Source organism: Microtus pennsylvanicus, chromosome 6 (genome assembly GCF_037038515.1).
Source record: "Microtus pennsylvanicus isolate mMicPen1 chromosome 6, mMicPen1.hap1, whole genome shotgun sequence".
In the NCBI taxonomy this organism is placed as follows: Eukaryota; Metazoa; Chordata; class Mammalia; order Rodentia; family Cricetidae; genus Microtus; species Microtus pennsylvanicus.
The window spans coordinates 127,425,732-127,449,189 of NC_134584.1; the positions used below are offsets into that span (position 1 = coordinate 127,425,732).

The window sequence follows — 23,458 nt, forward strand, 5'->3', positions numbered from 1 at the left end:
AGCAGATACTGTTGGTGGTTAAATGGGTGTTCCGGGTACCAGCTGTGCTGTGCGCATGGTCCTAGACCCCAAGTAAGAGGGTCACATTCTCTTCTAAATACTACGCATTTGCTTAATCTCAGGCAGATGTCAGGGGAGCTCCTCATAGCCCACCGTTCTCTGTGTTTTACACTTATGTTTGCCACTGTGGCTCTGGAAGGGTTTAAGGGGAAATGCTTGCCCAGGCGTTTGCTTCCTATGACAGACGGGGGAGTGTTTTCTGAGGAAAAACAGACCCTGCAAAGTCTTTTGTTGTTATCTGGATAGATACTTTGAACAAGCAGCCAAATCAGGATAGAGGTGTTTCCTGTGGCTTTGGTGACAGGCTGGCCTGTCACGGGAGAGCTTCCAGTTCCTTCATCATGTCTCATCCTACAAGAGGTTTCTGTAGACCAGGCAGAGATGGCCAAAGCCAGTCATTCCCAGGCAGCTTTGCAAGATCCCCTCTGACTCTCCCATAAACAGTCCGATAAACAGAGCAACACCGAGCTACCATGGAAACCTGATGTAAACCAAGATTTAGTCTTGGAAAAATAAGTCTAAAACTTTCAAAAGCACGAAGTTCCCCCATTTTAAATGGAACAAAGAACAGACTCTTGGGACAAAGATAAGGCAAGCTGCAAAGAGAGCTCCCCTACCATGGCAACTGTGCTCGCATGGTCTTGATAAAGGGTTGGTGATGTTTGTCCTTAGAGAAGTTGAGGAAGTGGACATTAATTTCCTATTTAATGACTAATTCATTTTTTATATGGTTATAGGAAAGATAATTAGAAGAAATAAAAGTTTTAATTTCTAGAGGGGTTCACTCTTTGGGAAAAATGGTAACCAATAAAAAATGACAAATCCCAGTTAACTGAACAGTCTGGGCTCTCTGGCTCACTGTTGCTTTGTAAATCTGGTCTGACTCTTCTTCAATGAGGTGTCTCTTTCCAACTGTTTGGTTAGTGTTTATCTCCCCTGGGGCGGCTTTCTCCCAATGTCAAGTTCTTTGTCCAGGACTCTGGGCTGCGTGGAGCAATACGGAGAACGTGTTGGTTCAGTCCTCAAAACGTGTCTCTATTTCCGTCCTTAGCTTCCTCAACTCACGGCTGATACGTGCGCGGGTTCATTACTGAGAGCTGGGGATTCCTGATTGCCAGGGGACTGTGTTGGCAGTTCCCCGTGAGGAAGGGCTCTGGTGAGAATTGAGGCCAAGGGTTATAATTGCCCCTCTGCCACTCATTCCCATCTGTGAGACAGGAGATGGTTCATATGGGCTGGGTCCCAATTATCCAGGAGCCGTGTGATTATCGCAGTTAGTAAGGCCGCTTTGACAGTATCAGCCAGCATATGTGGGAAGATGAAACAGTGGGCGAGGTCGCCTACTGTGAGGTCTGGGAACACCACGTAAACACAGCTTTCTTCATCTTTATATCTGGTACTGCACTTGTTTGTATGTGTGTGCACGTGTGTCATGGCACGAGCGTGAAGGCTGGAGGATCACCTTCGAGACCTGGTTCTCTCTGACCACCATGTGTGTTGCAAGCATTAAATTTGGGTCCTCGTGCTTTCCAGCAAGCACCTTTAGCTGCTGAGCCATCTTGCCAAGCCCCAGTCATTTTATCATCATCATATCTTGATTATGTACAATAATGGGTTTCAGTATGATGTTTCCATACTTACATGTATTTTCTCAGGTATTTTCATCATTATCTTCCCAACTAGTTCCCACGTAACTTCTACTTTCGTGCCTTTTCTTGTGTATGTGAGATTCAGTGAGCTGCCCCGAGGCCCCTTTGCTTCTGGAACTGTGCAGCCTTCCTTCCTCCCCTGTCTCAGGAACACAATGCTGATGAGGTAGGCTTCTGGATACAAGACCCATGTTAAATAAAGCCTAGGTATGACTCGAGCAGGAAGTGCATCCGCAGGTTTTGTTCCTTAAAATAAGTTCAGACTGTAAACAATAACATCCGTATCCTTAGGAGGAGACACAAATATTTCCAAAGTTGTGCATGCCCGCATTGAGACAGCCGAGAACGTTTCTCTCTGGTCTTGTAAAGGTGATTGAGCTCCAGTACGTCTCTAAACATCAGATGGGTGGAGCCCCTAGCGCGCCTCCGGGAAGATGCTATCTTGTTATCACACAATTGATAATAAAAGCGTGTGTACTTCTTGTCCTGCTGCCCTGAGGGCTTGGAAATCTGCCCGGCCCATTCAGAGAGTGAGCCAGGAGCCGTTTTGCCGGAAAGACAAGTCATTTCAACCAGTGTGACCAGTAGTGGTCCCATGCATTTTATACCATACATTCTCAGGGAAGGGCGACTGGGGAAATGTGTATTTGAAACAGACAAGTACTCACCCATTCATCCCTTCCCTTCTTTTTTACCTGCCCGAGTCCTTTAACTTTGCCGTCTCCCTCCTACATTTCTGGCTTTGTCAGATTTCCCATTGGTGACTGACAATCTTGGAAGAGCATGTTCTCAGGGAGGCCCTGGAATGGTAATAGAGGGGTGGCCATTTCCCGTCTATTGTCCCCAGATCTCCATTTTGACCAGCGGCTGAGGACATGAATTATATTCGAAACCCTTGGAAAGGGCTCTTCGTTGCATCTGACACAGGTGTGCCTGAGAGCCCAGCTGAAGGCATTTGCTGTGGGAACCCTGTGGGCTCTGTGGGTCAGAGGGATTCTGTAGAACTTTCTTGTCCTTGAGAAGAGGAACTCCACCTTGGGTCCTGTCACCATTCTAATCTGCACTCTGGCCTGCTCTGGCCTCTCTCTTTCTTCTCACTGCCTGAAGCTGTGTGTGCGCCAGCTGCAAGCCAAGGCTCCATCCTGGTCTCTGCTGACTCAAATGCCACCCTCCATGACCCTTCAGACTTTTGGTCATTACATGGTCCTAATTTATGTTATGTGCATCTGGAGAGAGCTCTTCACATGTGTTAGGGTTCACATGTATGTGGGTTCACATATTTGCACTTTTTTGGTCTTTTTTTAAATTGATTTTATTGAGCTATACATTTATCTCTGCTCCCCTCCCTGCCTCTCAATTTACTCAAGAGATCTTGTTTTTTTCTACTTGCCATGTAGATTAGATCCATGTATGTCTCTCATAGGGTTCTCATTGTTGTCTAGGTTCTCTGGGATTGTGATTTGTAGGCTGATTTTCTTTGCTTTATGTTTAAAAACCACTTATGAGTGAGTACATGTGATAATTGTCTTTCTGGGTGTGGGTTACCTCACTCAATATGATGTTTTCTAGCTCCATACATTTGCCTGCAAAATTCAAGATGTCATTATTTTTTCTGCTGTGTAGTACTCCATTGTGTAAATGTACCACATTTTCCTTATCCATTCTTCAGTGGAGGGGCATTTAGGGTGTTTTCAGGTTCTGGTTATGACAAACAATGATGCTATGAACATAGTTGAGCACATGTCCTTGTGGCATGATTGAGCTTCCTTTGGATATATACCCAAAAGTGGTATTATTGGGTCTTGAAGAAGGTTGTCTCCTAATTTTCTGAGAAATCACCACACTGATATCCAAAAGGACTGTACCAGCTTGCATTCCCATCAGCAATACAGAAGTGTTCCCTTTTCCCCACAACATCTCCAGCATAAGTTGTCATCAGTGTTTTTGATGTTGGCCATTCTTACAGGTGTAAGATGGAATCTCAGAGTTGTTTAGATTTGCATTTCTCTGACGGCTAAGGATGTTGGCATTTCCTTAAGTGTCTTTCAGCCATTTTAGATTCCTCTGTTGAAAGTTCTCTGTTTAGGTCTATACTCCATTTTTTTTTTAAATTGGATTCAACACTCCACTCTCACCACTGGATAGGTCAGCCAAACAAGTATGTACTTGTATATGGGAGGTCAAAGTAGTCTTCCGATGTCCTTCTTCCTGCACTTTGGTTTTGGAGTCAGGGTCTCTTGCTGAACTTGGAGCCTAGTTACCAGGCTGGGCTGATTGGTCAGGGAGCCCGGGGACCCATCTGCTGCCACATCCTTGGCACTAGAATGATGCTGAATTTCTCACACGAATGGTGGGCTCCAACTCAAGTCTTCTGCTTTCAAAGCCAACACTTGACTCTCTGAGCCATCTTCTCAGCTGATGGGCCGAATTTCTTTGTTCACCATCAATGCGATCATCTCCTCCCCGCCTTCCACAGCTTCCGCTTCTCTGCGTCACTACCCTGATGTGGCTGGGCCTTCTCCCGCGCATCTCCATCCTCTGTGAAGAACCTCTTTAATCTCAGACATCCGACCTAGGGAACATCTGATCTTTTGCCCAGCCCCAGATCTCACCTGATTGTTAGACTCCAATTTTGCAGCGTCTTCTGGATGACGCCTGCCTGGTAGACTTCGTTTCCATAGCTGAATTATCACACTTTTTTTCTCATCAAGCCAATATTTTCTCTTTATCTTGTTTCTTCATCCCTTTTCCCCCAAATCTGAATCTCTAGGACATCTTGTGATCTCTTCTCACCCCCCAAGATGTGCCAGTTTAAGTGTCTCTGAGTCACATTGGTACAATCTCTTCCATCCTTTTTCTGCTCCCTTTCTGTCACCGTTCAAATTCCACTCCTATGTCTGTTGCACTCCTGCCTCAGCCTCCGCAAAGCACTTGCCTCATGCTCGTTCACTTAGAAACAACAGAGTTCTCTTTTGCCTTGTTGCCTGCCTGTGCCTTTCAGTCATCCTGCATGTTATGGGCTCGTGTCTGGGCTCGCATCCAAACCACCTTTGTATAAATTGAACACAAATAATTGAGGGCGTCTGCTCCAGCTGGCAGCTGGATTCGCTGCAGGCGAACATCTCTGTCAGAGAAGGTAGCCTCCTGCTGCATTCAGGCACACAGGCCCAAATCCACTGGCTCACACCACCCAGTAGAACAAAAGTCCTGCATTCTGGGTAAAGAAGTACCCTGAGGAGCAGAGTCTAAGCTAGCCCTAAAGTGGCTGTGCAGGGTGTTTCCTCACCTCATCCTGGGTTCATCTCTCATCCTTTCTTTTAAGAAAGAGTCTCCTGTGGCTTAAGATAGCCTCGTACCTGGAGTGATGCCTATGATGACCTTGACTTTGGTTCTCCAGCTGCCAGCTCCCAAGTGCTGGGATTGCAGGTTTATCTGCCACACCTGGGTGTGGAATACCTCAGCCTTTCTGTAGCAGGGCAGCAACAGGCAGGCACAAGTTCCACCTACAAGAGAGAGATGTCCCTGTGACTCCAGAAAGTTTCTGTCTGTCTCACTAGCTCTTTGGTGTCTCTACCCAGGATAGCTTCAGATATTTCTGGAATTAATGACTACAACAAAGAAATGAACAAGCAAACAAAAGCCCAGATACACTCAGCATCAATGTCCTTATACCCCTGCACATCCACAGCTACGTAAGAGAGGCCTATGCTGGGCTTCCATTTCCATGGAGACAGAAGCCAGAGCAGCCTGGGACACATGACCTACCAAACCCTCTTCTATTTTGTGCTGCTTCTGTGCCAGATACGTCTGCCATTCTCTTGAGAAACTCTACTAGTTAGTGGTGTGGCCTCCAAGGAGGATGTTGAGAGTATACAATGACTGAGTTCTAGGACTCCCTCAACCTGTATGAGATATACACTGCGGGTCTTCTATTTCTAGATATCTGGTTCCTGGGATAGGAAAGGAGTAGGCACACAGCTTTATCAGCCCCCTTGGCTTCACGTAGGAGGCCCTTGCTTTCCCCAAGCCTTGACATCATGAGTATACGGGATCTGCCCTGGAGACTGGGGTGTAATTTAACACACATCTCACAACACTTTTTAACCCTAATTCATACCTGGCAGTTGCCTGTTTTTAGACTTTTGAGTGTATTTTACTAATTCTTACCACTTCTAAGAGATTCTTGAGAACGGGGAATGGGCTCACATATTCTGCTTCGAGGAACACGCCATCCACAGGCGGCGGAGACGCCTCATCACAATGAGTGGTGTGCATTGCCAGCCGAATGTGAGGTGTAATTTAACATAATGTGCAGTTGATAGCTCTGGTATTAACCTGAACTCCAATTCCATCACTATCACAAAGGTAGCTTTTACCTTATCTTTTCATTCAACAAAACATTGAAATTAGATTGTAAAGAGTAGAAATTACACTGGAAAAAAAACACACAAAGGAATGGCAACAGGGATTTTGTTAATGAATCCCACCTCACTCTTAGAGTCTCTGAGGCAGCGCCTATGTAATAAGCCGTGTATCTATTTGTAAAACAGACTCAAATTAAGGGGCTTATTCAGATGCCACTGTGAAAACAATTTCCCGAGATTGTGGTCTATCAACGGGAGGTAAGATGGCACTTGGTTGTCGCCCGCAGAGGCCCATTATGAATATTCTATTTCAGAGGCGAATCACACTGTAAATATAATGTTCAGATTCATTTATTCCCACAATAGCATTTTTGCAAAGGTGCAATTTCATAATTTGACTTAGCATTGATAGTGCATTCCGAAGCTCTTTGTAACCACCGGTTAATTCACACATCCCGGGGAAATTGTTTATTTGTACTAGGCCCATTTTAAAAATAAAAAAAAAAACCCCAAACACACAAAGATAAGTTGTTTTGCTGAAGGCTGAGTAGGACAGGGGTGTGATTAAAACCCAGTCCCTCCTAAGTGCATCCTTAGGCATCTGACTAGGCACATCTGAGCAATTTAAACAAACACGCTCCCAAGCAAGACGGAAGATCCCTGCTAACGGTTCCACAGCTGATAGAAAACTGGAGATGCAGGATGCAGATGGAAAAGGTGCCTGATGATAGTACATTTCTCCTCTTTGTGGTCCTTCTGAGACAGGTTTTCATTAAATCAAATGACCAATGATGAACTGACATTAAAAGTTACCTAGCTTATTCCCAGTGTTGATTGAGGGAAACTTTGTATTTATAAACCCCAGGATAAAGAAAGATAAGAGTTGCCAATCCTATTCTCTCGTTTGCCCCCTCTTTCCCAAAGCAAGCCTTGAGAAGGAGAGTCCTTGTGTCTCTTCTCCGTACTGTCTTGGGCGTGGTTTATGCGTTGAACGTTATATGAGCCTAAGATGGAGAGTGAGCACGTGACCACTGCTTAGCATTCGTCAAGGTGTACACCTAGGAAAAAAGTCAGGTATGATCATAAATCCTGGACATGAGAGCTTGGAAGCTGAAGGCGATTCAGGCATTTTTACCCCTAAACGTTGTGTCTTTGGACTCCAAGTTTCTTCCCTTGCAAACTTCGCCTGTAGCCTGGTGTCTCACTCACTCGCTCACTAACTCAGCAGTTTATTGACTACCTTCACAGTACCAGTTAGAGCGCACACCAGAATAGGACCCATCCCTGCCTTCACGGCATTGCTATGTAGAGAGACACGGTGAGCTGCCGTTCAGTTCTGCCACCTCCAGATCCCTCCCTGTGTGCCCACCGTGCCGTCCAGCTTGCTCTTCCTCCTTATCTCCACCTGCAGGTGGCAGGGAAGGTATCCTTGGGACCTGCACAGGTTCTACACAAGATGTGTATAACAACCATTTGCCCGAGGCGTGTGTTTGGTGGAGGGTCTGCCCAGCCCCTGGTTGCCGGGGTTCTGGAGCCACAAGCCCTTTGTCCTGTTCTAACCCTCTGTACTCTAGTTTACAGAACCCCACTCCTGTGCAGGGCCAGTGTATGCCTGCCCCCCACCTCCAGCCCACACTGGCTGGTTTAACTTCAGTTCCTCTCCTTGCTGCCATAACTGGTTCAGCCAACACCTTCACTCTCTCTCCAGCCTGGGGTGTGCCCGGGGAAGGCCTTGTCCCTTAGTGGGGAACTGAAAGCCAGTGGGCAGGATTTCACGTGGGTTCATTTATAGTCTTGGATACCATCTTCCTGTTTTTTGTAGAATTCTCTTCTTTTCTTTTTAAATTCAGAGTGTAGGCTGAGGAGCAGACTCGGTTGGTACAGTGTGTTGGCCTTGCAATCGTGAGGACCTGTGTTCAAGCCTCAGAACCCAGGTGAAAATCTAGTGTGCCACACACACTTACTACATTAGCACTGGGAGGAGGGTCTCTGGGACCACTGGCCAGACAACCTCACCATGGAGCCAGTGAGCTCCAGGCCAGTGTGAGGCCCTCACCATGGAGCCAGTGAGCTCCAGGACAGTGAGAGGCCCTCACCGTGGAGTCAGTGCGCTCCAGGACAGTGAGAGGCCCTCACCGTGGAGTCAGTGCGCTCCAGGACAGTGTGAGGCCCTCACCATGGAGCCAGTGAGCTCCAGGACAGTGAGAGGCCCTCACCGTGGAGTCAGTGCGCTCCAGGACAGTGAGAGGCCCTCACCGTGGAGTCAGTGCGCTCCAGGACAGTGTGAGGCCCTCACCATGGAGCCAGTGAGCTCCAGGACAGTGAGAGGCCCTCACCGTGGAGTCAGTGCGCTCCAGGACAGTGAGAGGCCCTCACCGTGGAGCCAGTGAGCTCCAGGCCAGTGTGAGGTCCTCACCGTGGAGTCAGTGCGCTCCAGGACAGTGAGAGGTCCTCACCGTGGAGTCAGTGAGCTCCAGGCCAGTGAGAGGCCCTCACCGTGGAGTCAGTGAGCTCCAGGACAGTGAGAGGTCCTCACCGTGGAGTCAGTGCGCTCCAGGACAGTGAGAGGCCCTCACCGTGGAGCCAGTGAGCTCCAGGACAGTGAGAGGCCCTCACCATGGAGCCAGTGAGCTCCAGGCCAGTGTGAGGCCCTCACCGTGGAGTCAGTGAGCTCCAGGCCAGTGTGAGGCCCTCACCGTGGAGCCAGTGAGCTCCAGGCCAGTGAAAGGCCCTCACCGTGGAGTCAGTGAGCTCCAGGCCAGTGAGAAGCCCTATCTCAAAGGAGCTACATGGTACAAGCACATGTGTATATGTGCACTTGGATGCTCATCAACATACCCACAAAGAGGTATAAATAAATAAAAACTTGGTATGAGTGTATTTTTTTTTTTAATTAGGATCTTTTAAGAACTTTTAAATGAGAAAATTCCTGTGTGCTCTGGCCAAATCCATCTCATTTTACACAGTAAGCCTTTTTTGGAGATGTGTATACATACATCCTTTAAGTATGTATACTTAAGATGTCCTTTAAGTATGATGGAAACGTGTTGCATATTTTCCTTTAAGTAAATATTTTAAAATACAGGAAAATAAATCAGCCATAGCCCTGTGCTAAATATAACAGCTCTTTTATTTTGGTGTGTTGTGTCTCTCTTTAGTGAACTCTGCATTAGAGATATGTACATGTTTCAAAATGTTAAAAAAAAAAAACTGGTACTACTCTTTATAGACAGCTTTTCCTGTACTGTTTTCCCTTAAAATTGAATGTTAAACATTATATTAGACTCTAAATATTCAATCATTATCCCTTCAAAATGATGACTTTTTTATTTAAACTTCTTGAGATATTTAGAGTGCTTTCAATTATTCAAAAAGTACAAATAACTGTAAATGATGGCGGAATGAACTTGTGAATGCTAAATCCCTGTGTGTTTTAGAATTGCATTAGAAGCGATTTCTCAAGTACGGTTGCTGAACCGAAGAATGGGAATCAAGACTCTAAAAGCCCTTGTTTGAGAGGGTAATTCATGGAGACATTCTATTGAAGCTCATGCGCATTTTCAGAGACATCCACAGGTTCTTACGGCATCAGCTGATATTCCAAAGCAGACATTAGCAGACTTTCTGAAATGAGTCCGATTCCGATACTCTGGGCTTTGCTGATGGGACAGACACTCAGATCCTCCACTGCAATGAGAATCAGCTTGGCCAGGCTGCAATAAAACTTTGCAGAGGACAGGCTGTCTCCAAGGGTGGTTTGCAGGGTTCTAGTTGCTGCTGCCTTGCTTACTTGAAACTTGTGCTGTTTTGTGAGAACGTCTGCATTTGTGGCCATAGAGAACCAGGTCCTGCCTCGTGGTGCGCCATGTAGGAAGACGGCCCTCTTGGGACCCTGAGCCCCGGTTTAGTGCAGGGCAGGAAGGATGCTTTTGTTGACGGTGATTGGAAGCTAAGCAAGAAAGCTGTGAATTGGCCTGACGGTTCATTGTATGGAGGAGTCCACAGAGCCTTACTCTGTCCCTCTGGCAGGCAGCTGCTGCTCTGCCTCAGGTCCTGTCTTAGTGTCCTGTCTGGATAAGTCCAGCCCAGCTCCAACCAAAGTAGCGTCAACTATGTATGCAAGCGAATATTATCCTGTGGTAGTTCAGGTGAAGCCCTGATCACTCAGGAACGCCATGTTTTCTACCCTCCGGGACTACAAAGCTGGAAGCTGGGAAGGAAAGGATTCTGAGAAAGCACGTTGTTCTCATGAAACCTCCTGGGCAGAAACTGTGTTTCCCAGGAGTGAGGAGACAATTGCGTTACTCAGATGACCCTCTAGAGCATCTCAGATCCCTCTATGGATTGCCTTTAGCAAAACTGCCAAACACAAGCGCTGCACTCAGGAGGCAGAAGCAGGAGGATCCCTGCAGGTAGGAGACCACCCTTACCTATGTAATATGCTCCATACTCACCAACGCTACAAAACAGTTTTCACAGATCTGGTGAAATGATTTCATGGAGAAATTGCATTTTTTTTCAAGTCTGAAGGACTGGGTTGGGATTGAGGTAAAGTTGAATGTAGTACATGTAAGTTCAGGGCTGGGGAGGCAAGGGAATCTCTGGGCCTCACCACTTAGGCACACATACACACATTTATACCTACACACATAAACCACAAACATGCACACACATGTATGCACACATATACCACACACATGGATGCATGTACATACGTGCATCACACACACACACACATAGTAGTACACAAAGAAGGTTTTTTTGTTTGTTTTTGTTTTTTTGTTTTGGTTTGGTTTGGTTTTTGGTTTTTACAGACAGGCTTTCTCTGTAGCTTTGGAGCCTGTCCTGGAACTTGCTCTGTAGACCAGGCTGGTCTCGAACTCACAGAGATCCACCTGCCTCTGTCCTCACGAGTGCTGGGATTAAAGGAGTGTGCCACCACCTCCCGGTGAAGCATTATTTCTTACACACCATTGTGCTGTCAGTACCTGACCATTGTCCCTGAAGGAAACGTATAAACTGGCCACAGGCATAAAACACATTTCCTATATTATTTCAGTGGGTTAGTGGCCGCCTGCCACCTCCCTTGTTCTCCTGTTGCTTCGGAAGCAGCATTGATTCCAGGACCCCTGTGAGGAAACAGAGGCCAGAGAAAGCTGCTTCTATTGACTGTTGGCTCTTGCAGAGGTGCAGAGGTGCTCCACCCCCACCCACCCTTCTGACCCCAGAATGCAAAGGCAGCCGCCTCAGTAAACATTGCACTGAGGCCAGCAAGATTTTATTCATGCTGGAGAAACAATGTGTGCTGGATGTGGGCAGCTCCCTGCCAATAATAGAACTCTGTTGGCAAGCGGAACCCAAGCAAGCCACAAAGACTTGGGAAAGAATGGATTTAACCTTTGTAAATTAATATAAACAACAGTTTCCCGTGTGTATGAGGGAGAGGGTGAAATTAAATTTCTGTTAGAAACAACTTTTGGTGAAAATACTTCAGATTGGGTCCCCACCCTCAAAGCCTCAAGTGTTACACACGTTTTTAAACAGGCTGGGTTTATAAATGCCCATATACTGTTTGACAGCTGACAGAGAAGATAACCGCACATCTGCACTCTGGCCTCTTTATTTGGAGATAAAGAAACTGCAGTTTGGACAGCCAATGGCTTGCTGAAGACGTGGCTCGCACAGGGAGCATGTGTTTCTCCAGAACCCAGAGTGTAAACCTTCTTTCCTTCCTTACTCCCGGTCAGCTTCGCCACTACTCATGCCTCTTGTTTGTCCAGGATGGTAGATGTCCGGTCTGTTACTCTAGGTGCACCTTCCCCCTTTGCAGTTAGTGACACCTGTCTTTGGAGGCATTAAAACTTTTCCTGTGCCGCCCTCAAGGATAGGGTGGCACTGAAGAACAAGCCATGATTTTTGTTAGAGATTTCCCTCAGGTCTATCATGCATTACTTTATGAAAGGGGCAGGATTTTTTTTTTTTTTTGAGACAAGATCACATGTATACCAGGCTGCCTTGAACTTCTCACGTCACCAAAGATGAGCTTGAACTTCTTATCTTTCTGTCTATCTCCACCTCCTAAATTCTAGGATTAGAGGCAGGCACCACTGTTCCTGGTTTATTTGATACCGGGGATGGAAGCCAGATCTTCAAGCACATCAGACAAGTGCTCTACCAACTAAGCCACACCCAAACCTGGGAAAGAAAGTTTTAAATGCTAGATGGTGTATGTTTGTTCAGATATATCTCAGCTTGTATCTCAGATAGCTAGAACCTACATAAATCCTAAGTGGAGTTCCCAGCAGATCACTGAAATTGTGGGTGCTCATTCTCTTTGTTGGCTGCAGAGTGGGCTACCGTCTGAGGCGGCAGGACACACCATCAGGGCATACATTGTTCTAGCGTAAAGGGCTCTGAAGTTACAAAAAGCTGGTTTGCTCGCTTGCTTGAATCCATCTGGTTTTGCTGATGCTCTTGTATTTCACTGTCCCTTGCTTGGACCGGGAGCACATGGTTTTTCTCCTAATGTTTCAACTCTGCTGGTGGACGGGCAACCTGAAAACAGCACTGAGCATCTTTCTAGATGCTTTCGAGCCCCCAGCCAAGGACCCTGGAAGAGGAGAGGCACATGTGCTCCAGGACTCCCACCCAGAAGGAACTGGAATGTGAATAGACAGGATCAAGCCAATGCTGGACTGCCAGTCATGTGACCTTTGCCTGGCTTGAAGCTGCTTTCATCTCTTTGCCCAGAGCACACCGTGAAAGAACCAGTTTATCCCAAAGCTTGAACGGGATAATGTCACTGAGCTAGCTGCTCAGGGGTAGGGAATGTACATTTGAGTTTCAGGGCCATGGGTACGGAAGAACTAATGGGAATAAGGGAGTGAATGAGTGAATGGGGCCTTTTAGTGGAGACGGTCCAGGGTCTTAGAGAGCGGGCAGAGATGCAGAGATGCTGAGAGAGCTCATGGGAGGCAAGCTGGGGTGCTCTCCTGCTCCTGTCAATTTCCTCCCTCCCTCCCTCCCTCCCTCCCTCCCTCCCTCCCTCTCCTCTCCTCTCCTCGCTTTCTCTCTCCTCGCTTTCTCTCTCTCTCTCTCTCTCTCTCTCTCTCTCTCTCTCTCTCTCTCTCTATCCCATCCCCCAGGAGAGGCATGGTCCTTCTGGGGCAGGGGTTCCAGTCAAATAAAGTAAATCAGGGGGGAAGATGACGGAATGGAAACCAAAAATAGAAAGAATTTTAATGAGAACATGTCTTGGGTCAACTCCTAAACTAATTACTATAATGTGTTTCAGTTGCTCTCAGCCATTCGGGCCTTTGTTTATGTATGAACCAAATTGCATTTAGTTGTTCCCCCAGAACAGCCATGGTCTACACAGGAAGTACTTCCTCCTGTGACTTGGTCGAGTCTCTCCATCATATCTTGGAGAGAAAAGAATCTCAAGATGTGGAGAGGGGGGAAAAAGCTGCTCTTTTAAATTTCTCATCTCCGTGTACCTGGTGCCATCCCGAAAGCCTCTTCCTCATGAGCCACACAATACCAGCCTCTTCGGTGCCATCTACAGTCCCCAAGTACGGATGCAATAAAGAATTACGGGCTCTGATATAGCTCAGTGGCAGAGCATTTGTAGAGCATGCACGAGGCCCCAGTTCCGTCTCCAGCCTGCACACACACATAAACACAAAGTATCAAAGTACCTCTTTTTCTTGTTAAATATGTTTTTAAGAAAAGGATTATTTCCCAGATAAAATCCTTTATAAGAAAGGGCTTTTTAAATTTGTTTTGCCCACCACCCCGTTTTGATTTAGTCTCTCAGTTTGCAAAAAGGCTAAAAGGCTTTGTTGGCTTCCTCTGGTCAACCTAAGGGCTAACCTCCTTGACAGGTGAGCCATCAGAAAGAAATGAAGAACAGGGAGTCAGGATGGGCAGAATGCTCACCTAGTGTGTAGAAAGCCCGGTTCCATTCCCAGGACCACATACACCTGGTGTGGTGGCGCACACCCAACATCTCTGCTACACAGCAAATTCAAAGCCAGTCTGAGCTACGGGAGATTTTGCCTTTACAAATAAAAATAGTTTTGCGTGGATGAGATAGAGTCTAATGAAATCACAGAGGAGAGGTTAGATGCCTTGGACAAAGGTATCCTCCAACTTTTAAAATATGAGCTGTGACTATAAGACAGCCGAGGCAACACAGCAAACACACATAATCAGTTCCATTTTATGAACAAATGGGTGTGGCTTATCATTAGCTAGGCCCGTTTCCTAAAATAGGACGCTTGCTAATAATGGGGACAAAGGTGGTCTTTATCTCCAGACTTGTGATCCTCAGGGTACCAGAGCACCCCTGCATATCTAGGGTCTCCCCTCTGGCTGAGCTGAAGTCTGGTCTGTTTGCCTCCTGTAACTGTAGCTGTGAGCCAGGTTGGACCCACAACCTGAGCCACCCCTAGGAGATCTGTGTTTCTCTAGGTTCCACCTCCTGAATCCAACACCACACCCACTCCTCCTATAGCCTGTAGTTGGCCTGTGCCCTCTGCCCCGCATCCCTGTGATCATGCCCTCTACTGAACCTAAACTGGAAGGCTCTCGTGGCAGGCAATGGGAAGTCCTTATCCCGCGGCCATCTGAGGGCCAAGGAGGGACCTCAGTCTGAGAGGAAACCTTTCCTGTTTACAGACTTGAGGGGGGCTTTGAAAACTTGGCCCAAGGCAGGTCAGGAGCCTCAGCTCTTATGCCAAGAGTCCAAACAGGAAGAGCCCAGGAAGGAACTGAGAGGGCAGGAAGGAGCAGGTTAGAAGGACTTCATGATTAAAAGTCTAATCGGAAGGCTTGTTCTGTCTGGGCAGAGAAAGGATAACAGCATTAGAAAATGTAGGGTTTCAGTGGTTTTGCTGTCAGAAGCCACTAGGCCATCTCTTCATCAAGAGACTGCCTGCGTCAACACATTGCCACTTAGAGAAAGTCAGATGTTCTTTCTGTATGGAAACTTTCTGCTGGGTCTGTTTTAGAGGACCAACAAAAATGCAACTGGTTATTTTTTCTCCTGCCCTAATATAGATAGATAGATAGATAGATAGATAGATAGATAGATAGATAGATAGATAGATAGATAGATAGATAGATTAGATAGATGATAGATAGATAGATAGATAGATAGATAGATAGATAGATAGATAGATGCCCACATATATGTATGTATATGCATCTTCCTTCCTTCCTTTTTCTTTATGGAAAACAAAGCCTGGGGAAACCTTTCTGCTCTCTGTAGGACTTTATTTTGAGGTGCTAGGGGTTATACCAGTGCACCATGCATGCTCAACACATGCCCACCACTGAGCAACACCCCCACCCACCCATACTGACATGGCTCATGGCTGAGCTGCACCTCCAGGTCTCTATCCACACTGCAGGGGCAGCATCGACTGTGCTTCCATGTAGAAATGAGCATGACTGCTCTACCGTCACAGTACCAGGCTGACTAGAGAGGACAGCGTCATCACCAGCTGGCTCAGTGTGGAGGAAATCATGTTAGAGCAGAGATCCCCATCTGTCTTCCAGACCCCAGACCCCAGACCCTGCTTGGCAGGTGATACTCTGTGACCCTGTCCCCTGCAGGTGATAATTTTAGATGGTTCACAGGTTGCTCACATATGGCATTTGGGAGGCTATAACTTTTAGTCTCTGTTGTCAATGCATGTATTTTATAGAAATCCTACTCCGTAAGTCATCAGATTCCACATAACCTCCCTAATTTTGGACTGCAGGGAGATCCGGACTGTAATGTTAAAGGCAAAGCAGCAAAACCAAAGCTTTCAGGCCATGGGGACTCATATCCCCCAGATGCCCAACCGTGAAACTGCTGCTTGTCCCTCTTGCACAGCCCTGAAAACACTGGTCCCACACACACGCATCCCTACACAGACACAGTTCGGGTAAGGACCGGGGTGAACCCTTTCCTGTGCGAGTAACGGCACCTTCCTGTTTGTCCCGTGAAAATGATCTGTTGCTTTAGGCTTTGATCTGCTCACATGGAGGAGAGAATGGGGCAGTCACATTGTACTCAACCCAGGAGGCTAAGCACAGTGGCAGCATCCTGAGTTAATTACATGTGTCTGTCTGTCTGTCAGTTTCCCCAGACTGTAGTAAATAACCAAGATAATCAGTATGTGGGAAAGAGAGGGTTATTTCTACTCACAGTTTTGAATAACAGTCACTTGGCCTTATTTCTTAGGCTTGACATAAGGAGAAATATACAGAAACAAATGGTTCATCTCACGGCTAGAAATTCAAAGAGGGTACTGAGGTCCCTCTAACCCCTTGAAGATCTAGAGCCCCCTCTGGGGATCTCCTTGACCCAAAGTCTTAAAGATTCCAGTGTCTCCCCATAGCACCAAGCCGGGGACCAAGACTTTCTCACAGTCCTGAATCAAACTGTCAAAGAGGCTTCTATTTAATAGACATAGCGAGCATTTAATAAGTCAGAGTATGGAGGAGGACAAACAGAGGGGCTGCAAATACTTCATTGAGTCTACAGCTATTAGGCTGTACCTCTGAGAATCAGTTGCCCATAGCAACTTTGTAAAACTTGGGGCTACGAAGGTAGCTAGGTCAGTAAAGTGCTTTGTGTAAAAGCCTGAGATCTGAGTTTGTTCCAGAACCCAGATAAGAAAGCCCAGCACAGTGGTGCACATTTTTAATCTCAACATTCAGGAAGCGGAGTCAGGAGGATCTCTGGGGTTGGTTGGTCAGCCAGCCTAAATTATTCAGTGAACTCCAGCTCAGTTAGAGACCCTGTCTCAAAAAGCCAGGTGGGTGGTTCCTGAGAAATGACACCTACACTTACAGGCACACACATGCGTGTTTGCATGCAGGGTGGGGAAGAAGAGGGAGAAGGAGGGAGGGAGGGAGAATATGAAATAAAACCATCTCTGTCTTGGACATTGTGGATGGAATCTTGGGGTGGCTCTTGGACAAGGGTTAGAGATGTTTGTGGTAAACAGAATGGACAGAGGACCCTGCCGCAGTCTGTCCTGACAGCGGGTTGTTACACCTATTGCTCTGGACAAAAGAAGTCCTAGCTGGGAGGATCTGGCTCTTCAGGGCAAGCGGTCACTGCTCTGAGGAGAGGGTGGTGCGGGTTCAGCTAGAGTCTGGCATGGTTTTCAGAACCTGACCCACCAGTCACTCGTGCCGAAACTGCGGGAGGTGGAACATCTCAAAGACTCACTACTTTCAAAGCAGTGCTAAAAATAGTAGAACCCGGCCTGTGAGGTGACAGGAATATAAAATGAGATTATTCGGGGCTGAAGAGATGGATCTTTGGTTACGAGCTCTGGCTGCTCTCCAAGAGGACCCACTTTTGATTACTAGCACCCACAAGGCAGCTCACAAGGTCCGTTACTCCAGTCTTAGGGGCTCCGACACTCTCTTCTGGCAGGCACCAGGCATATGGAGCACAGACATACATGCAGCAAAACACCACTACCCAAAAATAAAAATAAATCATAAATACAAATTTAAAAAGATGAGATCGTTCAGCAGAAGTGCCTAGGGAGGTCCAATGAATAGCAGATGTCAGTCACAGTGGTAACACTGTGGTGGACAATGGTTATTCTAATTAGTGGGAAGAAGGGGGGATGCAGATTCAGGCTACATCCCAACTCAGACCTGGAACATCTACACGGAGTCTACAGTGTGCCTGGTGCGCTGCAAGTAAATGGAAGTGCTAATCCTCAAGCGCTTAGGGATGATCTCGATTTTCGAGGGAAGGGAAGGAGACTAAAACTATTCAAAGATCTGCCTAAGAAAACAGAACTCACCACAGAAAACCAAGAGCTCAAAGGAAGGGCCTGCTCATGCCAAACCCCCTCTGTGGTGGGTACAATGCCCAGCCAGCGAAATGCGGATTAAAAGCCCTGTCTGCAGAACCAATCCCTCTGTGGTTCTTCCCAGGGAATAAAACCAAAAAACGAAAAGAAAAGGAAAACAAAAACGCATGGGGCTATTGGGAGCTTAGGCATTATATACTGTTAGGACATCAAATGGACCCTTCAGCTTCAAGCTGAAAATTCATGAGGTGTTTCTCAGGCTCTAGAGCGGGTCTGAGGAGCGGAAGCCTGGGAGCTGGCTGTGTACAGCCGGTTCTTCATGTCCCCGAGGCTGCAGCAGCCTGGATGATGAGTCCCAGTGCTACGGAGACTGTTCTGCAGGGAGTCTCCACTCATCCAGGGGAGAAGGAAGTCTAGTGAGGCTTCCAGAGGCTGCTCTTGGGGTAAGAATGATGCTGACGGAGAAGCACCCTTTCACCAACTGGAAAAGTGTCTGTGCATCTCAAGGCCTTGCAAGGATATGGGTGTATGTTCTTGGTGTTAACTTGGGCAAGAGGACAGGAGAGCTGGGTGTTTTCACTGCAAATAGTTGGTTCCTGTGATCAACAGAACGCATTCCCTCCTATTTCCTGAGAGCAGAACTCCGAAGAAAATTTTTTAGGTCAGAAGACAATGATTTCCTAGGGGCATAAGGACAATACCCCAATAATCACCAAAGGTTCAGGTCCCTAGGGCATGAGGACTTGTCCCAGGTGACTACAATACCCAGTGATCACAAAGATCAGGGCACCTGGGTCCCCCATGGAGACAAACTCAGTGCAAGAGCCCAGCAAATTGCCAGGGTATGGGCAGCAAATCTTGACCCTTAGGCCCCAAGGTTTGAAGGAAATGTCAGTTTCTTGGGACACCTAACAAGAAGCAGAGAATAAAATTCACAAGCCCCAAAGAATGTGCCAGAATTAATCTCCATGTCTACCTTTGTATTCGTTACTTTTCTGAGGCTGTGCCAAAACACCATAGCCAAGGCAACTTCCAGAAGAGCTTGGATTAGCTTTTGTTTCTAGAAGAAGACGCCACAATGGAAGTTGTGGAAGAGGGCAACATGTAGCTGGGAACAGGAAGCTGAGCGATCTCATCTTCAACCTCAAACACCAAGCAGAGAGAGCGATCTGAAAGTGGGGCAAGGTCATGAACCCTCAAAGCCCACCCCTCGGTGATGCACTTCCTCCAGCAAGGCTGCATGCACCACATCACCAAACCGCATCACCAAATGGAGACGGAGCATTCAGATGCCAGAGTCAATGGGAGATGGTTTTCATTCAAACCACCACAAACTCTAGGGAAAATGAGAAGTTCACAGCTTGTGGGTTGTAGGAACTGGAGAAACTGCTTCCCAGGATCCAGTGAGGCACTTAACTTACCCTCAGAAGTGTGCTGCTGTGCTTACTCAGCTAACAGCCTTCCTAGATTGTCATAAGTTACATGACACTGGGAAGAGGGACCTAGGTTTATAGCGTTTATAGTATAGCCACGTTCTTCCTTATAACCACTATGTAGAGTGTGTGAAGTGCTGAATGAAAAGCTATTTTCTTTGTTTAAATGGCAGGCTACTCTTAAATGGGCAACCATGGTGGTTCAATGCCTTCTAAGAACTCCCTAACTTTGGCCAAATTTCCCTTAGTGCAAAACCCAGTGGTGTGTGGGTGTCAGCAACCTTTCCCTTCTCATCCCAAGAACTCCAAGATGCGAGGCCCCAGTACCACAGCCCAATTGTTCTGGTCCAGGGTAGATCCTTTCAAGTGCCTTGTGTGAATCCAGAGAGCCTTTCAGGAGAACAGACATCTGTAGCAAAACACCGGTTCTGAGAGTTCTGGCTGGTTTTAGGCGACACTGGGTGGGACCAGCAGGACTATAGTGAAAATGGCCTTTTCCTAATTCCATCTAAACTAAGTCATTAGGAAGGGATCTAGGGTATCCAAGCAATTAAGTTGGAAGATCAGGAGGCCTTCCACCTTCGTGTAGATCTTCCTGCCTGATATTGGTCCCCTCCCGGGTGGGATCGCTGCAAACAAAGTAGGAAGAGAAGAAATGCCTCGCAGACATTTGGCATGTTCTCTCCCTTGTCAAGGAAAGCATTCTCAAGGATATTTATTACTGAAATTCAGTTTTATTGTAATCTACAATAACGGACTACCTGAACTAACCCAGAGAAAACACCAAACCCATACAGTCCCAACCTAACTCACCAATCTCAAACTAGCCCAGCCTAACAACTGGTCCTGTATGAACCCTACCTAACCCCTGATCCCATTTTCATCCACCCAATCTGTCAACCCCAGGCTAACCCTCCATACTTGCCAGTCCCACCTACTCGGATCGTGCCACACCCCTGGATGACTGCATCTTGCAGAAACTATGCTCTCGGGTGACTTTACGTACATTGAACAACTCTTCAGCCATTATCCTTTTACTGATGGGGGCTTGGGTTTGTGTATTTGATTCATTTTAGCTACTGATAGGACAACTATTTTAATATTGAACCCTCCAAATACAATATCTTGGGAGCAAGCCATCAATGAAAAGTTCTTCCGTCCTTATTTTTTATCTAAGATTACATTCATCACAATCCTTGGGCATAGTGCCAGAGGATGAATGATGACTTATTAGGGTTCAGTTTCCTGTCACTCTAGTGACCCAGGTGGCGGCTCACTCCTCCCTCCACTCCTCTCTGCTTGAACCACAGGGACTCCATCTTCACATATGCTATGCCTTCCTATGGCCTTTGCTTGGCAGTCACTGCCTCGTAAACACAAAAGACACGGCAGCATTCCTCCAGAGCAGATCCATAATGTGTTTACAGTGATGGCTTTAGGAGGCCGTTATCAAGATGAAAACCTAAGCATTTCCAATTCCATTACAACTGTGGGGACACTTGAAGAATGCCTGGCTGAGATCCACAGCCCAACGCTAACACGCTGCAGATGGTGGCGGGCAAATTGGAGGCTCTCTGCAGAAAGGGCAGAGCCAAACGGGAGAGTTCGACATGACTGTTTCCATGGGTTGTTAGTGGAGAGGACCCTGGAGCGGAGCAATCCAGCCAGGCCACAAATGGGAAACCAAAGGCCAGAGGGGAGGGGGGTGAGGGATCAGTGTCTGTCTCCCACAGGTGGGTGGAGCCTGACTTAAATCTCTGATGTCTGAGCTGGGGTGGGGGGCCTAGATTGTAAGGCCCCAAGCTCTACTTGGGTAAATTTTCTCATATGTGGTGACAGTGGTAATTTCTTTGGGTTTTCTTAGATTGGATTCTAGAACAATGACAATGAGAAACAGTAAAGCACATTGAAATCCATTCACACTGCTACGCGAAAGTTCTACCTCTACAATGTCTTAACGACGGCACAGCTTTTATTTACTATGTTTAAGAGAGACCAACAAACATAAACATTGTACCTGCTAATCAGGTACCATGCAGTTTTTAACATGTGTACGTACTATACAGATTAAACATTTTTCGTCTCCAACATCAAATATTTATCACTTCTCTTTGATGTGGTATGTATGTATCTGCATGGGTGCGTTCAGGTATGTGAATGTGGAGGCCAGAGGTCAACATTAGTGTCTTCCTAGAAAATTCTCTCACGGAACCTGAAACTTCCTAAGTAGGCCGGACTGGCTGACTAGTTAACCACAAGGCTGCTCATCTCCCTGCCTATCCGGTGCTGGGCTTTCAGGTCTACATTCTGGGCATCACTTTTGGATCAGTCTGTGGATCCGAAACTGGTTCCCCTTGCTCATACAGCAAGCGCTGAACCTACTCCTACTGAGCCATCTCCTTAGCGTTGCTTTTTTTTTTTACTTCGTGTGGACCGTTTTCACAGTCCTGTCTTTTGGGCATACACGGTACCTTGCTGTTTCAGATGGTCACCCTCCCGTTCACACAACAGCTCCTGGCTCTTTGCTGACTACATCTCAGCACGCACTGAGTGGCCTTTCTGCATCGTCCGCCATCCCTCACCTCCAGCCTATTCCCTCGCCCACACTATTCTATTCTCAAGTTGTATGGGCAGGAGATCCATCCTAGGGCCTCAGGCATAGTAGGCAAGCCCTTGTCCTGAGACTGGTTTCTCCAGGTTCCATGTGAAGATTACGGTACACTTGTCCTTCTGGGTAAGAGCTCCGTTTTCCATTATGTGACAGAGCTACATATTAAGGGGCTGCAGTATGTGTAGGGTGTGCACGTATGACTGTGCTCACTGAGGCCAATGGTCAATCTTGGTTGCCACTCCTCATTCCGCTTGGAGGTTTTAAGCAGGGTCTCTTACTGGTCTGGAGCTCATCAAGGAGACTGACAATGAACAGGACAGTGAGTCCCGGAAGTCCTCCTCTTTCTCCTTCCCCAGTGCTGGGATTGCGAGTACATCACCATGTCTGGTGTTTTACATGAGCTCTGGGGCTTACACTTGGGTCCCTATGTATGGTAAGCACTTTGCAGACTGAGCCACTTCCACATTCCCTGTATGCTTTAATCAGATGGCTAGCACCCTTCCTTCAGAAACAGCAAACATGTTTTCTGTTTTCTCCCCTCTTTACTGAAAGTTGAAGGCAAATCTTCATCACCCAGGTCCGATACTGAGTGTAGTATAGTGTTGGCCATGTGACTATATTGGTCATATAACAGCTGAGGCTTTTTAAATTGAGTATAATTTAATTTATTATTCTCTGTGTGTGCTTGTGCACACAAATGCATGAATGTGTGCACTGGGGAGTACATGTGCCATGGGGGGGGGCAAACAGAGGTCAGAAGCCAAGTTTCAGGAGCCAGTTCTCTGTCCTCTGTGATGTGGGCAGGGATCCAGCCAAGGGTCTTGTGCACACTGGGCAAGTACGTTGAGGCTTTAACTCTGGTTGTCAGGTTTATATAGCGACTGTCTCACTGGCCAAAGTTTCTCTTTCCTTATCGCTAGCATCCAGGCCTTAGAAGTCCCCTCTGTGGCTCCCTTTCACAGGACTTTCTCAAGGTTAGAACTAATTGTGCGTGACTGGATCCATGATTAGCAGGTCCCTCTGCCGCTGTAAAATGGCAGTGGTACAAATGGGTTGGTCATAAAATCCAAAGCAATACTGTCCATCTGTGTTTTCCTCTGTCCCACGAGCTAAGACGTGTATTGACTGATGGTGTTCAAGATTGCAGGACCTAAAACATTCCACCGAAGGAAAAGCCTGGAAAGAAATCCCTCCTGGGTTACCGTGCGAGAGTTAATATGTCAGAAACATGTCTTACTTCTTCTGAAGGAAATGAAAAATCTTTTCCAGTATAAAATAGATTATGTGGTAATAATATGTGGTGCATACGTATATTAAATAAAGAGAGATTGAACTGTCTACTAAAGTCTTCTAACAGTAGGGCATATGAAATACAAAAATCCTTAGGAAGGCTGGAGAAAGCCTTTGATGGGTTTTAAAGCAGGGGAGACACAGGTCGCTCTAGCTCCTTTATCCAGCTGAAGTAGGTTGTAACAATGATGCCACAACTCCCACCAAAATGTTGCTTCCC

The 23,458-nt window shown here is 46.8% G+C and overlaps 1 protein-coding gene across 5 annotated transcripts in view; it reads left to right on the plus strand.

Moving 5' to 3' along the window:
• Nrp1 (neuropilin 1) overlaps window positions 1-23,458 on the plus strand; it is a 136,981-nt gene that overhangs the window by 13,671 nt on the left and 99,852 nt on the right. The gene's annotated exons all lie outside the window — the stretch shown is intronic.